This window comes from Lathyrus oleraceus, chromosome 6 (genome assembly GCF_024323335.1).
Source record: "Lathyrus oleraceus cultivar Zhongwan6 chromosome 6, CAAS_Psat_ZW6_1.0, whole genome shotgun sequence".
In the NCBI taxonomy this organism is placed as follows: Eukaryota; Viridiplantae; Streptophyta; class Magnoliopsida; order Fabales; family Fabaceae; genus Lathyrus; species Lathyrus oleraceus.
The window spans coordinates 359,372,247-359,389,668 of NC_066584.1; positions in this window are offsets into that span (position 1 = coordinate 359,372,247).

Here is a 17,422-nt window from a genome sequence, read left to right on the forward strand (position 1 = left end):
GAAAAAGAAGAAAATTCCAGCCAAGGTTCTTTGTTATTTTCCATTAAAACCTCGATTACAAAGATTATTTTTGTCGTCAAAGACGGCCGAGGATATGAGATGGCATGCGAATGATACTAACAATGATGGAATGTTGAGGCATCCTAGAGATTCAGAAACTTGGAAGAAATTTGACTTGACACATACTTGGTTCGCATCAGTTCCACGAAACGTGCGTCTTGCATTGGCTAGTGATGGTTTTAATCCATTTGGTGTGATGAGTACAAATAATAGTATTTGGCCAGTTGTTCTCATTCCATATAACACTCCTCCATGGGTTTGTATGAAGCAGACATTGTTTATAATGTCAATGATAATTCCTGGTAAAGAAGCATCAGGAAATAATATTGATGTATATTTACAACCCTTAGTCAAAGAGTTGAAAGAGTTATGGACAAATGGTGTGGATACATATGATTCTTTCAAGAAAGAGATGTTCACGTTACATGCAAATTTGATGTGGACGACTAGTGACTTTCCAGGTTTGGGTGCACTTTCTAGATGGAACACATACACAGGACTTGCTTGCCCATCATGTAACTTTGGAACTACTTCTCTCCGTCTTAAAGCTAGTCGTAAATGGTGTTTTATGGGTCATCGTCGTTTCCTTAATCAGAGACACATGTTTAGATTGAATATGATCCACTTTAATGGTGAACAAGAAATACGGAGTCCACCGAGAACATTATTTGGACATCAAATTTTTGAACAGGTTAAAGAGGTTAAAGTTGTCTTTGGTAAAAAGCCATTGAAAGAAAAATAGGTAAAAAGAAAACATGAGGGACAACCTGTAGAAGGTGATAGTACACAATGTGATCCTACACAAGGTCATCCTCAACAATAGAAAAAGAAAAGCATATTTTTTGAACTTCCGTATTGGAAGGATAATCTTCTGCGCCATAATCTTGATCCGATGCATATTGAGAAAAATGTATGCGATAATGTCATATTTACTTTACTAAATGATAGGCAAAAGAGTAAAGACCATTTTAAAGCTCGAGAAGATCTTTAAAATATGGGCATAAGACCTAATCTTTGGCCTGATGAAAATGGTAGAATTTCTCCTGCGGCCTTTAGTCTAACGGGTAAAGATAAAAGGAATTTTTTTAACAATTTTAGAGAATATTAGGGTGCCTGATGGTTATTCAAGCAACATATCTAGATGCATTGACTTGGTAAATCTCAAGGTGAATGGAATGATGAAGAGTCATGATTGTCATATATTAATGGAACAACTTCTACCATTAGCCATTCGCACAACATTACCTCATGAGATTTCAACAATATTGATTGAGTTATGCTCATTCTTTAGACAATTATGTGGTAAGGCATTGAAAATTGAAGACTTGGAAAAAATGAAAAACCAAATTGTCCTCACTTTATGCCACATGGAAATGTTATTTCCTCCCCCGTTCTTCATTGTTATGGTTCACTTGGTTGTTCACCTTGTTGAAGAGGTTAAGCTTGGAGGTCCTGTTCATTATCGGTGGATGTATCCTGTTGAAAGGTAAACTATGTGAATTTTTTGTAATGATATTAACTTAGAAAGTAAAGTAAAAAAAATTAACTAATACAATTGTGGTTCAATAATAGGTACTTGGGAAAACTTAAATCGCATGTACGTAATAAGGCAAAACCAGAAGGGTCTATTGCAGAAGGATACCGTTTTGAAGATATTCTTACATTTTGTTCAAGATATATAGAAAACATTGAGACTAGATGGAATCAACCTGGACGTGTAGATGATGAACCTATTGGTGATATCCAAACAGGTTCACGTGTAACAGAATTATTTCCTAGAGTCGGAAAACCTGTGGGTTGATCTTCATATTATACCCTAACACCAATTGAAAAGTTACAGGCTCATAGACACGTTTTAACGAATTGTCCAATAGTTGATGACTATCTAAAGTAAGTAGTTTTATTCCATTTAAGTTGTTTCATCTACACTATTAAGATTTCTTTTTACATCTAATATCGAATAACCAAATAGGCAGTTCCGAAGTATTACTCAGAACCAAATGAGGCGTGGTCAAAGAAGTGCTTCTAAGATAGACAAGAAGGTTCATAGAGAGTTTGCTCATTGGTTCCTGTAAGACCCCAATTTTGGCCCTAAGATCCCTCAAGACATCATATCATATCATATCATTACCTCAAGGATCTTTGTGCACCTTGTTTCCCCTCCTAGTAGGTGGGTTGTCTTGTGAGTGTGATTCTTAATCACCAAGCATGTTTAGCATTTGTATATCATTGCTTTTCATTTGTTTACTAACCCAAAAGTACAAAAATATTGTCATCTAACCATGTTACTTGCAGCTGAAGCAAACTAGGTCAAAACAGTCAAATCATTCATTGAGCAATGGATGGTGGCCATTCTTGAAGAATTTGGGCACCATGATCATTCATAAGAGATTCATTTGAGTTGTGATATCATTTGGTATCAAGATCTCAAGAGAAAAAGGCTTGAAATTCATCAAAGCATGGCTCAGTCAACCAAAACCCTAGCAAAGTCAAATGTGGTCAACTGTGCATTTAATCAGGGATTGGAAGGTGTGAGATGGTTGGAAAGGTCTCATTCATGTCCATATAAACTTCATTTGACTTCTCGAAGATCAAGGTTGAAGAATTGGAAGTCAGACAAAAAGTTTCCCAAAATAGTAATGACCTGTAATTTTCAGCTGCCAAAAATGGAAAGTTCTTCTCCTCAAAATTACATCATGAATCAAGCTTCAAATCAAAATTTGTCCAACATGAAAGTTGAGGATCTTGATATTACCTTTCCAAAAAGTCCAAGAACACTCATTTCCCATTTATGGTTGGCAAGTTATGATCAAATCATTTTCAGAAAAAGTTGAAATTCAAAGTGCCATAACTTTTGAATGGAAAGGCCAAATTGGTTGATTCTTTTTTGAGCAAACCACATTTGATGTGTACTATCCAAATCCATCATCACATTTCATCAAAAACCTTCACATAAAAAGGTCATTTTTCAAGTGAACCAATTAAATTTTTGGTGGGAAAAATAGTGATTTTCAAGAATACATGGAATTTTCACACCAAACCAATTCAATTCACTTCTAAACATGATTTGTGATGTGTTGCAAGCAGAAATTCACTATTCCATTGGCTGCATAAGCATAAGGGCAATTTGGCCAAAATGCATAACATGTGAACTTTGCTAATCCTTCCAATTTGCCTAAGCATGATTAAGGAGTGTGATTAGCAAGACTATAAAAGCCTAATCATAACAGAAAACTCGGAATCCACAATCACAATCTCAAAATCAAAACCAAAATTTCTCAAATTCTCTCAATTCTCCTCACACTTTTCTCATACTTTTTCACTCATTCATCAAGAATTCATCATCCTTTTGGCTTTCTATGGTATTGATCTTCACTTGCAGGTGTAATAGAGGAACTGTTGAAGCAAGAAAGTGGAAAATCATCGAAGATCCTCACTGTTGAAGCAAGCTCGTGTCCAGTAACAGTTGGAGATTTCTTGAAAATAGAGCACTGTTGAGCTGAACCTTCACCTCCATTCATCTTCTGCAGCATCCTAAGCCATCTGTTTTGCACCATTAAGACCTGAAGAGCTCGATTTCATCACTGCATCATCAAGAAGGTAAAAATTCAAAACCTCTAATTCATGAAATTGACATGTGGCTTAGGTAGAGCGTGCAACATAGAGTATTCTAAAATTCGAATCGTGCTAAATCATTGAGTATTCATAGAGAAATCTTGATTTGAAGTTTGGACATCAAAACTTTCTTGGCTCGATCCGTGAAGCATGATTAGATTTAGGTCAAATCATTGTTAGATTCATGATCTAGGTTGAATGAGGATTCGATCCATATATGGCATGATAGTTTGTGTGAGAAAAAGTCATGATGATGATGAACACCAAGAGCGCGCGATGAACCTGCGATTTCCGTTCTAGCTTTCGCGTTCAGATCTTCATTGCCATGCCTTGAGTTTGAAATTGTGTTTCCCGCTTCCGCTAACCACTCACGCGCTGACACCTCCGTTAATGAAACGGAGCGTTTTGTCCTGGCGCCACCATAATTACCAAAATGCCACGCGGTCATTTAGATTTCATTTTAATTCTTGAATGTTTATTTCATTTTTAGATTTAACTTCAAAAAATCACAAAATATTCATGGATGATCCAAATTGAGTGAGGATTTTTGCATTCATCTCCAATTTCTCTCTAGTTTTTTTAGGTATGATAATAAAAGTTGTGCCTGATTGATTTTTAATTTTGTCTAGAGACTTTGATCATGTATGCTTTGTGTATATGTTTTGCCATTTCATTCATAAAATAATGATGCCTTATCCAAAATGCATGAAATTTCATATGCATGATCTAGAATCTTTCCTGGTGATTTTGGTATATGGTTTGCTAATTTTGCATTTTTGGATTTGGAGATATGATGTGATCTTTATGAGTGTGACAATGTGTGTCACACTAGGTTATGTCCACTTCTTGAATTTTGTTTCCATGCTTATTGAATGCCATTTTCTCTGGATTTTTGCATGTGATTACATCTGTATGTCTAGTTTGAGCATGATATTTTGTAGGATTTGTTGATCAATTTCCTATTTGTTTGATATTTTTCTTTGCTGTTTGGTCATTTTTGGATTTTTCTTGAGTGACAAACTTCCATGCCTTGTGAAATTTAAATGCCTTATCATATGAAGCTGAAATTTTATGGATTGGTTCCTGACATGTTTAATTCCATTTTGGCTTTGGAGTGACTCATTTATCTTATGTCATTTCTGTTTTACACTTGCCTAAAGTTGATACATGATTTGTGGCCTTGTTTGAGTTCATTTTGCATGTCATGACTTCATGAATTTAATTTCCTTACTTCTTCTGGTCCAAATAGCATGAAATTTGATATGTTGCTCATTGAATGTGTTCTGTTTGAGCTTGAATTTTCCTGGAATTTATTGAGCTATTTTGATATTGGTTTGATTGTGATCATTCTGTTTGCTCCAATGTGATTCCAAAATATATAGTTTGACATGTTTTGTGTATGAAATGGATTTGGTGTATAGTTTTGACATGGGACCAATTAGACTTTGTTCTTATTTGATAAATCTTGGTTTTGATCAATTTTTACTTGCTGTTTTGAATTTTTCACCTCCTTTTGACCCTAGGCTTGTCCTAGTGGTCCTACTTCTCACATTTGAGTTGTTTTTTCAGGTTAAAGAAGCAATTTGCTTTAAGGAGTTTAATTCAAGTTGATTGAGTTTAGTTTAATTGATTGTGATGAACTAACTTGGTTGTTTTGTAGGATGCTAACTCATTTGCTTTGAGTTTATGCTTTACACATGTGAAGGATTGTGTTGTCTGTTGGTTCTTATGCTGTCTGTTTTGACTTTGTGATTGGGATTCTGATTATATTTGATTGATTTCAGGTACCATAGTCGCTTTAGTTCCTTTAAGAACTTGCTATTGCTTTGCTTTGCTTAAGCATTGAGGTAGACTCTCTTGTCTCCATGTAGTCTGGAAGACCTGGCTTGTTATTTAGCCAGGCAACTGTCTGAAGTCCTCCTTAAGAGGCAATGTTTGTGATTGTTTAACTTTGTCCCCAAGCAGGTAAAGGCCTCATGTGAGGCAATTGGTAGACAAAAGAGATATGTAGCCTATCTCCTACTATTCTGTGAGTCACTCACCTTGCTCACACCACTTGTGTTGATGCATAGTGAGTAAAAGCCCAAGATCTATCGAGTCTAACTTGTGGAGAGAGTTCCATCTTTCTGAACTCCCACACCTTCTGATATTCAATGCTCTCCCTGACCAGGGATAAGAGCGATGAGGCACACCCCTCATATCCTTTCCTCTGCTTCACCTTGGCTCTCAATGTCAAGGTTAAGAGCGCCATTGACCCTATTCCAGTTGACTTTTTAAGTCTAACCCTTTGATTGAGCCTAATTGTTTGGTTATAGTGGGTGCTAAATGACTTTGTCTGATTGATTGCTTGTTGCATTTGTACATGTTTGCATGCTTGCCTTTGTGCATTTATCATCATTAATTTGTTCATTATTGCATGATCGTCATTGCATATCTTTGTGATCCATGTTTGGTTTACCCATTGAGGACAACAGTAAGTCCATTCATTGGCCATTGTTCCTATGATTTGGAAGGGATAGAGTGTAAGACCATTTCATTTGGTCACTCATATCCTCTTTGCTTAGTGCATTGTTTGTTTGTTGTATGTGAGGATGCAATTATAAGTCCATGTTGTTGGCATTTGTATTCCTATGATCATCCTTTGGAGGTTAGTATAAGTCCAGATAGATTGGCATATGACATCCAAGTTTTGTTTTGTTTTAGGAGGTTGGTGTAAACCCATTTATTGGTATCCGATATCCGCTTTTGCTTTTGTGAGATTGGAGTAAGACCATTTATTGGCTTCCGGTATCATTGTTTTGTTTTAGGAGGTTGGTGTAAACCCATTTATTGGTATCCGATATCCGCTTTTGCTTTGTGAGATTGGTATAGGACCATTGATGGCATCTGGTATCATTGTTTTGTTTTAGGAGATTGGTGTAAACCCATTTATTGGTATCCGATATCCGCTTTTGTGTGTGAGATTGGTATAAGACCATTGATGGCATCCAGTATCACCTTGCTTTTATTCGTTTACTTGCTTTGTTGCCTATTCCTAAGGACACACTTGAATCATCTTCTATATGATTTCAAGAGGTGAACCTTTCTAAGAAGTTTTACATTCCATCATCCATACCCTCTTTGTCCTAAACCTTTTCACACTTTGCTTTCAAAAAACTTTGACTTGTTGTGCAAACATCATCATGTCTTTTCAAATTAGAAACCTGGACCATAAGTCCTCGACTTTTCAAACTTCACTTTTCATAACACTTCTTTGAATCAATCTTAATCATACCTTGACCATATTTTATGAATAATCATAATCAATTAACTTCACCCATTCAATTGTTTTGGCTTTGTCCATTGTTAAAATGTTTTCATGCATTAGCCTTAGGTTTCAATTACCATAGTGGTTGATGTAAATCTTACCTTATCCTTAGTGAGTTGATCGTAAGTCTTCCATACTTATTATAGGGTTAACCCCTCACTAGTGTGTTGAAGCCGTCCTCGCATGGTGGATTGTTGATGTTGGTTGAGTTTTCTCCCATTGGTAATGAAAAACCTTAATGCTTGTGTTTTAAAATTGAACTCACAAATTTTTGGAAATCTTTTAGCCGAACTACGGCGTTTTGATCCTTACCTTTGATGGAAGGTACGTAGGTAACGGGTTCATCCGTTCGAACACAAAAATAACTAACTTGTATATTCTTTTCTCATCATCCCATTCATGTTTGCACAATATGTCAAAATCAAATAAACATTTTTATACAACAAGTGTGAAAAGGGCTCCCTAGGAATACCTAGGACGTGATGGGTGCCTAACACCTTCCCATTGCGTAATTTACCCCTTACCCAGACTCTCTGATCTTTTCATTAGTTTTCTACGTGTAAAACTTCTTAGGTTTTTGTTCGCTTTTTAACCAGTCCTTAGGATAAATAAAAGTGCGGTGGCGACTCGATTCATTGTATGCTTTGCTTATGGTTTAATCAATAAATCATATAGCGACAAATACACCGCTATAGAAAAGTGGCGACTCTGCTGGGGAAGAGTGTTAGACCTTCCCTGGCGGTATTGCCTACTTTTCACCCTTGTTGTATGATATCTGTTTATTTGTTATTTGACATATATTTGTACAATTTGGGATAACTGTATTGATTGTAATGTTTGAATTGCTTGATATACAATTGTTGTTTGCTTTGGTGATCTCTGTGAGATGAGTTCTATACCCGAACTCGAGTGCACTCTAGGATAGGAGAATGGCGTAGTCTTGTTGACTGGTGTGGAGTATTCCTTAGCCAGTTGACTTGCAAGTCCATTCACTTGGTGGAGGTCATGTTGGATTAATAATGTCACACAAGTCATTTGTGGTTAGGCATTATTCGTTCAATCATGTGCCTTAGAAGCCAAGGACCTTAGTTTATCAAACCCATCTTGGCCTATTTTAGGACGTAGTGCGGAGGTCGTTCAGATGTAAGATCTGATGCGATTGTTACGCGATACTACACTCATAAGAGTCTCTCTTGAGAATATTTTTGGAATACGAGTATTCGTTCCTCCGATAATATCCGAGAGATGGGACGATGATTATGGGAACCTCTGGTAGAACATGTCTGGCAGGTTTAAACCCTAGTACACTCCCTTTGGGTGGTTCTTAACCGAGACTCCATGCTCGTGACTCTCAGCAAACCCGTGATTCGTGGTTGAGTCGTTCAAACATCGTTAATATCAATGGAACTTGGGTGTTGATAAGGTGTAAAACCTAAATCTACCAAAATGGATGATTGATATTAAGGATGTTAGAGCCGGTTCATGTACCGTTAATATCAATGGAACTTGGGTGTTGATAAGGTGAAAACCTAAATCCACCAAAATGGATGATTGATATTAGGGATACAATGAGCTTTCCCACGACCTTTGTTTGGTTTGCTTTGCTTGATCCTTGAGTGTGATTGTTGCATTCATGCATTCACGCATTCATCCGCATCCATATCATCAGATAAAAAGAAAATTTTCAAGGAACTCAAAGGAGTTTATTTGCAAAAAAAATTCAAACATGGAAAAACCGGGAAAAAAATTTCACCTGATACATCTGATGAGATATTCTCATATACGATCAGATGCCTAACATTTCAAAGTTTGCAAATAAAACCCTCGAGCTTCTTTGAAATAAAAACGAAGCATATGCACAAACACTTCATGCATCATTTGCATAAGCGGGTGTTTTGTTCCGGCCTCCCGTCCTGTGGTCTGACCCTGCGATCTTCATTTATTTTAAAGACGCACTTCGCCGGTACTACACTGAGCCATCTCTGCCAGATTGATGGATCATCCTGAGCAAGAGAGCTGTGAACTTCGAGAGATATTTGCCAGACTAAGTACTTTCGATGGATTTATTCCTGGTTAACAGATCCCAGGCTGGCATTGGCTATTCGTCTGGGGCATTTAATGAGCAAGGTTTGTTCACGAGTGGAGGACTCATCCATGACGATCAACCTGAGGAAGAAGCTGCTGCTATTCTGGAAGAGGATGCAGAAGATTTGAACAATTTCGTCATTCCTGGTGGTGTCTGCCACAATTGGGTCGCTGTAGATGTTCCTACGGTCATCCATAAATCAGCGTAATTGTTCACTTTGTTTAAAAACCCTTCTCCCATGCCAAAAGGAGAAGTGATGACATTGTTGGCAGCATTTAATACGATGATATTTCATTCAATTAATGCATTGTTAAACATTTGTTTTTCCATTGTTTTCACTTTTTGCTTTCGCATGAAATCAGTGATCACAAAAAACCCTGAAAAACAAGAAACAACTTTTTCATCTGCATAAATGATTTGCTTGTTTAAATTCAAAAGCTTTTCATTATCGAAATCATTATGCAGGGATTTCTAAACCCATTGAACATAATGATCCAACGTCATCTCCCAATCTTGAATTCTTTGTATTCGAAGCAGAGGAAGATGATGTTGAAGGGGGATTCCTGACGAGATTACCCAAGCACTTGAGCAATGAAAAGCAGATCATTCAGCTGCGTCTCAAGAACCCAGCAACAGTCAAACTGGGGCATCACAAATGCAATCAAAAAAAAAGAGAGGGTGAAAAAGATGAAAAAATCAAAAAAATCAAAAAAAAAATTCAAAATTTTTTCAAAAAGAAAAAAGAAAAATTATACCCTCAAGTCCCTAGTTGACTGATGCTGAATGGATTCAGAGTCGTTATGACCAGTTGAATCTGATTGAAGAGAAGCGATTAACGGCCATGTGCCATGGTCAGTTATATCAGCAGAGAATGAAGAAAGCATTCGATAAGAAGGTCAAGCCTCGTGTATTCCGAGAAGGTGACCTCGTGCTCAAGAAAGTCTTGTCTTTCGTGCCCGATTCCAGGGGCAAGTGGACTCCAAACTACGAGGGTCCATATGTTGTTAAGAGAGCCTTTTCAGGCGGTGCTTTGATGCTTACAACAATGGATGGGGAGGATTTCACTCGTCCTGTGAATTCAGATGCAGTCAAAAAATGCTTTGCCTAAAAAAAAGTATATGCAAATGAAAAACAGAATAGCTCGCTAAGTTGAAAACCCGAAAGGGCGGCTTAGGCAAAAATGAGCGTCTCGATGGAGAACCCGCAAGGGTAATCCAAGCAAAAGTTAGAGACTTGAAAAAAAATTACATTTGCATCCCGCTAGATTGAGTACCTCACCCTGGGGCAATCTAGGCAAAAATTAGGGATTTGGCAAGTAACTGCATCCTGACAAGACTTTCTGCTTCGCAGCCGTCTTTTCGTCAGAAGATTCTCGATTCGTCGTCAACTGAAGCTTCGCATACATCGAGATTCAAGTTGGTAGAGAAAGGATCATTATGTTCAATGTAGCCCTCTTCCAATATATATCACTGATTTCAAATTTGTACAGATCTATGGAGTCTTGCCATTTGCAGGCTACCATCCCATCGAATCAATTTGAGCTTTTTATCCAATTATTTGCACTCTTATTTGTTTCAATTCAACAAATGTTTTGCATGTTTTAATTGATAAAATGTCATTGTTTTAAACAAATAAATTTTTCAAATCATTGTTTTAAACAAAGTGAATATTCACAATGATAAAAGGATACTCAGGAATGTCTCAGTGCTCTCCCGAGGGTGGTATGATTCCCAACAGGTAAGACAGTTGTTCATATTCCTGGCATTTGATTGTATCCTCTTTCTCCCGCTTTGCTGTTGGGGTTGTTCCCCAAGCAGAGATGTTGTTGAAGACTCATTTTCTTCTCCAACAGTAATCTCCCCAGCATGGTTTTTCTCATTGTGGTAGATTCAGTGGTTGGTGGATTGATATCCCGGTACCTTACCGCTTTCCTCAGCATTTGTCGCAAGCAGAGCTGTTGATGGGGTGGTTCCCCAGTATAATCGCAAGCAGAGATGTTGTTGAAAACTTCGTTTTCTTCTCCAGTAGTAGTCTCTTCCCAGTGCAGTCGCTAGCGGAGTTGTTGTGTTTCTCCTCAGCATGGTTGCTTTCCATTTTTCCCAGCTTAGTCTGCAGAATGGTTGTTGTGGCAGTTTCTGCCTGTTGAAAGCTCGCTCAATCCCCAGTAGGGTCGGTTGGTGGCTCTAGCTTCCCAAAGATTGGAATGATTTCCTGATTACTTTTGATCCTCAGTAGAGTGGCTTGTTGCAGAATCTACTTGTGTGATCCGTCGGACGTATGTTCTCCCCGAGTAGAGTGGCTTGTTGCAGAATCTACTTGTGTGGTGCTTTCTCCTTCAGTGGTTTGTGCTCTGAAAGGATAGCTGACAGTGTTCCCCAGTAGAGTTGCTTGTGCAGTTAGATTCTACTCGGATGATTCTCCTTCAGTGGGTTGTTCCCCGGAGTTGTTTGGAGTTGCCTTTGCAGCAATTCTTGGTTGAGCCATGAACTCTTGTTTCTCAGTTAATGCTGGGATCCCCCGCATATATCCTCAGGATTCTCCTGATCCCCTACAGATCGGTCTTGGTGGCAGTTTTGCCTGTTGTGACTTTCTGTACCCTGTTTGGGTTGTCTATTGATCCATTGCTCAGAGATTTAGTGTATCTTGATCTCTTTGCCTCCCCTGCAGTACCCGCAGATCTTTGCTTTACAACATGTGGATCTCTAGCAGATTGGCTTTCCAGTTGGTTCCCCTGGAAGTATAATGTCGGGCGTTTGATTCCTGGGCCTGTTTGTGTTAGATATGTCTGTTTTGTCAGCATTCATCAAACATAAAGTACGCATATTCATGCATAGTCATAAAACATTCAGATATACATATTGCATTTTTGCCATATATCTTTTGTTTGTTATTCTACTGCTATGGGTGATATAGATCTCTTTATAGATCTCCCTAAGCAGAGGTCGGGTGTTTAAATCTCTCCATATAGAGTCAGCCCATAAGCAGAAAGTGTCTGTTTTTCCTTCTGCAGTTCCCCACTGAGATATGTCCTCGTGGATGACGGTTTCTTCCGTTTCCTCCCAACACATATATTGGGATGGATTTTCCTATTGAGTTATATCCTCATAGGACGTGTTTTGATTCAGTCTGTCTTTTCGGATCAATCCCAAATCGGCGTTGTGTCAGCTGTTTCTTGCGCTTCCCTGTGGAAGAAATGAATGATGTGCCCAGTAACCGGCATCAAGTCATTTATCCCCAGCGGAGTTTTGTTGGGCCTCTACCCAGTAACCGGTAGTTGTAAGTCCTATGTTCCTTGCTTCTTGGCGGAATTTGTGGTTATATACCTTTTATTCCTCAGCAAGAGTTGGTGGTTTTCTACCCAATATCCGGCAGATGTAAACCCTAATTTGTGGTTATTCCCACCAGAGTATGGCTACTACCCCGTATTCGGTAGTTGTAAGTCCTATCTTTTTTCCCCTAGCAGAGGTAACCTTTGTGGTTCATTCTGGTTGATGGTGGATTTTCTGTTGTTGTGGTTTTTATCCCCAACAGAATTTGTGTTTCCCGGTGGTATAAGTTGAATAAGTGCTCAGTATTTGGCCTTCATTCACCCTACCCCCAGTGGAGTTTGTGGTCTTCTACCCCGTATTCGGTAGTTGTAAATCCCATGTTGATTGTTCTCCCCAGCGGAGTTTGTGCCTTATGGTACGAGTGGATAATTGCCGGATGCTTGCAATTTTATCCCAGCTGAGTCGTTGGTTTCTACCCAGTAGTCGGTAGTGTTAACCTCTTGTTTCCTCAGCCAGATTTTTGGTACTCTACCCCGTATTCGGTAGTTGTAAACCCTAATTTCTCCCCTTTGCAGAGTTAACCTTGTTGTTCATCCTAACCGATGATGGTTACTCTTTGTGGTTATCTTCATTCGTTGTTCGATGATTGATATTCCTCTTTGCTTGTGGATAATTGCCGGTTGCTAGCAATTTATCTCCAGCAAGTTGTCTTCTGGATCATTGTCGTATGCTCGCAATGTTATCCCTTTTGAAGTTGCCAGTGGGTCTTTTCACCGTTTGCTAGTGATTTGTTCCCTGGATCATTGATTGTTTATCAATGTATCCCCAGCCAGTCCCTGTGAATAATTGTCGGATGCTTGCAATTCATTCCCAGCGGATCGCCGGTCATTTACCCGTTTGCCTGGTAATGATTGTTGCTCCCTTTGATTGGTCATCATTATATACCTGGTTGGTATCCCGATGCCTTTCTTTTCGGTCGATTTATCCTTTGTTAACCCAGTAACCGGTTGTGGATAATCTTCCATGCGAGTATTTTATCCACGTTCTGACGGTAATGGATAATATATCTCATGCACTCTTCAGTCGAAGCCTTTTGTGTTTCCATGGTCGAGTAAGATTCGTTGTTTCCCTTTGCGGAGTCGAATATTTGTTGTTCGGATAATTGCCGGATGCTTGCAATTTATCCTCTTTGAGTTGTCTTTCGTTTACCCGGATGCTTGGTATCGATTGTCTATCCTTTGGTTAGTCACCTATTATATACTTCGGTATCTCTGGTGTCTTTTCCTTTTGAGTATATTATTCACGGTCTGCCGGTAATGAATAATATATCTCTTTCACTCTTTGGTTGGAATCCTTTGTTGATCTTCCCCAATAGAGTAAGATTCGTATTCTTTGTAGAATCGAATACCCATCCTTTAACCAGTTTGTGTTTTGGATGATGAGTGTTTTGGCATATATACCAATCCACGTTTTCGGTAGATCACCTATTATATACTTCGGTATCTCTGGTGTTTCTTACCATGCGAGTTTATTATCTACGTTCTGACGGTAATAGATAATATATCTCATGCGAGTATTCTTATCCACGGTCTGCCGATAATGGATATTATATCTCATGCGCTCTTTGGGTTTGTGTCCCCATTTGAGTAAGATTCGTTTTTCCTGTTGTGGATTCGAATGTCCATCCTGTAAGTCGATTTGCTTTTTCAGCCCTCCTTTCGGATGATGAATGTTTTGGCATATATACCAATTCACGTCTTCGGTCGGTCACCTATTATATACTTCGGTATCTCTGGTGTCTCTTCCTTTTCGAGTATATTATTCACGGTCTGCCGGTAATGAATAATATGTCTCATGCACTCTTGAGTCAATCTTTTGATTGTTTTCTCCGTAGAGTAAGATTCATATTCCTTGTGGAATTGAATATCCATCCTATAAACAAGTCTGTTTTTCTAGCTTTCTTCAGGATGATGAGTGTCTTGGCATATATACCAATTCACGTTTCGGTCGGTCACCTATTATATACTTCGGCATCCCTGGTGTTCCTTCCTTTTTGCTCCCTATTATGACCTTGGTCCCCTGTGGAGTTAGATTTCCCTGAGTTTATGTACCTTTTTCAGGTCTTTCTCAGATGTTGGTCGATTGATATGTCTCACCCTTATACCCGTCTTAGATATTCATTCTTCCTGAGTTTGTTGCCCTTATACCGGTAACATCTCATCCTTGGCTTCCCCTGGAAAGTCTTTTCTAGATTTCCCCGGCGGAGTTGTATTGCTATTTGTGTTGCTGTATTGGTGTTCTCCCCAGTACATGCATCATATGAGTCAGCTTGAGTCTTTCCAATGGATTGTGTTCCCTTGGAATTTCTTTCTCTCCCAAGGGTGAGTCCTTTGCTTCCCCAGTAAGGTCTCCAGTCTGTTTTCTGTTATCCCCTAATCAGAGTCGTGTCTTGCACATGTGATGTCAGTTTTGTTTTCCCCAAAGCGGAGTCGTGTCCTGCTCACGCATTCTTTTTCTTTTATTATCCCCCAATAAGAATCCCCATGAGAGTCCTGTTAGAGTCTCTGTGCCTGGTGAGTGTACTACTCTGATGGATCGTCTTTTCTTCTGTGTGAACCATATCCCCGCAGAGTTTGTGTCTTTTGCATGCATACATTTGCATCATGAGGTCTCTTAGGGACCAAAATTCGTCTCATTACTGTTATTTAAGCCCATTCTACCGCGTCGAGATGAAGATTTCTAAACTTCACTTCTCCGGCTAGAATGACCTTAAATAGGGGCATCTGTAAGACCCCATTTTTGGCCCTAAGATCCCTCAAGACATCATATCATATCATATCATTACCTCAAGGATCTTTGTGCACCTTGTTTCCCCTCCTAGTGGGTGGGTTGTCTTGTGAGTGTGATTCTTGATCACCAAGCATGTTTAGCATTTGTATATCATTGCTTTTCATTTGTTTACTAACCCAAAAGTACAAAAATATTGTCATCTAACCATGTTACTTGCAGCTGAAGCAAACTAGGTCAAAACAGTCAAATCATTCATTGAGCAATGGATGGTGGCCATTCTTGAAGAATTTGGGCACCATGATCATTCATAAGAGATTCATTTGAGTTGTGATATCATTTGGTATCAAGAACTCAAGAGAAAAAGGCTTGAAATTCATCAAAGCATGGCTCAGTCAACCAAAACCCTAGCAAAGTCAAATGTGGTCAACTGTTAGATTCATGATCTAGGTTGAATGAGGATTAGATTTAGGCCAAATCATTGTTAGATTCATGATCTAGGTTGAATGAGGATTCGATCCATATATGGCATGATAGTTTTTGTGAGAAAAAGTCATGATGATGATGAACACCAAGAGCGCGCGATGAACCTGCGATTTCCGTTCCAGCTTTCGCGTTCAGATCTTCATTGCCATGCCTTGAGTTTGAAATTGTGTTTCCCGCTTCCGCTAACCACTCACGCGCTGACACCTCCGTTAATGAAACGGAGCGTTTTGTCCTGGCGCCACCATAATTACCAAAATGCCACGCGGTCATTTAGATTTCATTTTAATTCTTGAATGTTTATTTCATTTTTAGATTTAACTTCAAAAAATCACAAAATATTCATGGATGATCCAAATTGAGTGAGGATTTTTGCATTCATCTCCAATTTCTCTCTAGTTTTTTTTAGGTATGATAATAAAAGTTGTGCCTGATTGATTTTTAATTTTGTCTAGAGACTTTGATCATGTATGCTTTGTGTATATGTTTTGCCATTTCATTCATAAAATAATGATGCCTTATCCAAAATGCATGAAATTTTATATGCATGATCTAGAATCTTTCCTGGTGATTTTGGTATATGGTTTGCTAATTTTGCATTTTTGGATTTGGAGATATGATGTGATCTTTATGAGTGTGACAATGTGTGTCACACTAGGTTATGTCCACTTCTTGAATTTTGTTTCCATGCTTATTGAATGCCATTTGCTCTGGATTTTTGCATGTGATTACATATGTATGTCTAGTTTGTGCATGATTTTTGGAAGGATTTGTTGATCAATTTCCTATTTGTTTGATATTTTTATTTGCTGTTTGGTCATTTTTGGATTTTTCTTGAGTGACAAACTTCCATGCCTTGTGAAATTTTCATGCCTTATCATATGAAGCTGAAATTTTATGGATTGGTTCCTGACATGTTTAATTCCATTTTGGCTTTGGAGTGACTCATTTATCTTATGTCATTTCTGTTTTACACTTGCCTAAAGTTGATACATGATTTGTGGCCTTGTTTGAGTTCATTTTGCATGTCATGACTTCATGAATTTAATTTCCTTACTTCTTCTGGTCCAAATAGCATGAAATTTGATATGTTGCTCATTGAATGTGTTCTGTTTGAGCTTGAATTTTCCTGGAATTTATTGAGCTATTTTGATATTGGTTTGATTGTGATCATTCTGTTTGCTCCAATGTGATTCCAAAATATATAGTTTGACATGTTTTGTGTATGAAATGGATTTGGTGTATAGTTTTGACATGGGACCAATTAGACTTTGTTCTTATTTGATAAATCTTGGTTTTGATCAATTTTTACTTGCTGTTTTGAATTTTTCACCTCCTTTTGACCCTAGGCTTGTCCTAGTGGTCCTACTTCTCACATTTGAGTTGTTTTTTCAGGTTAAAGAAGCAATTTGCTTTAAGGAGTTTAATTCAAGTTGATTGAGTTTAGTTTAATTGATTGTGATGAACTAACTTGGTTTGTTTTGTAGGATGCTAACTCATTTGCTTTGAGTTTATGCTTTACACATGTGAAGGATTGTGTTGTCTGTTGGTTCTTATGCTGTCTGTTTTGACTTTGTGATTGGGATTCTGATTATATTTGATTGATTTCAGGTACCATAGTCGCTTTAGTTCCTTTAAGAACTTGCTATTGCTTTGCTTTGCTTAAGCATTGAGGTAGACTCTCTTGTCTCCATGTAGTCTGGAAGACCTGGCTTGTTATTTAGCCAGGCAACTGTCTGAAGTCCTCCTTAAGAGGCAATGTTTGTGATTGTTTAACTTTGTCCCCAAGCAGGTAAAGGCCTCATGTGAGGCAAT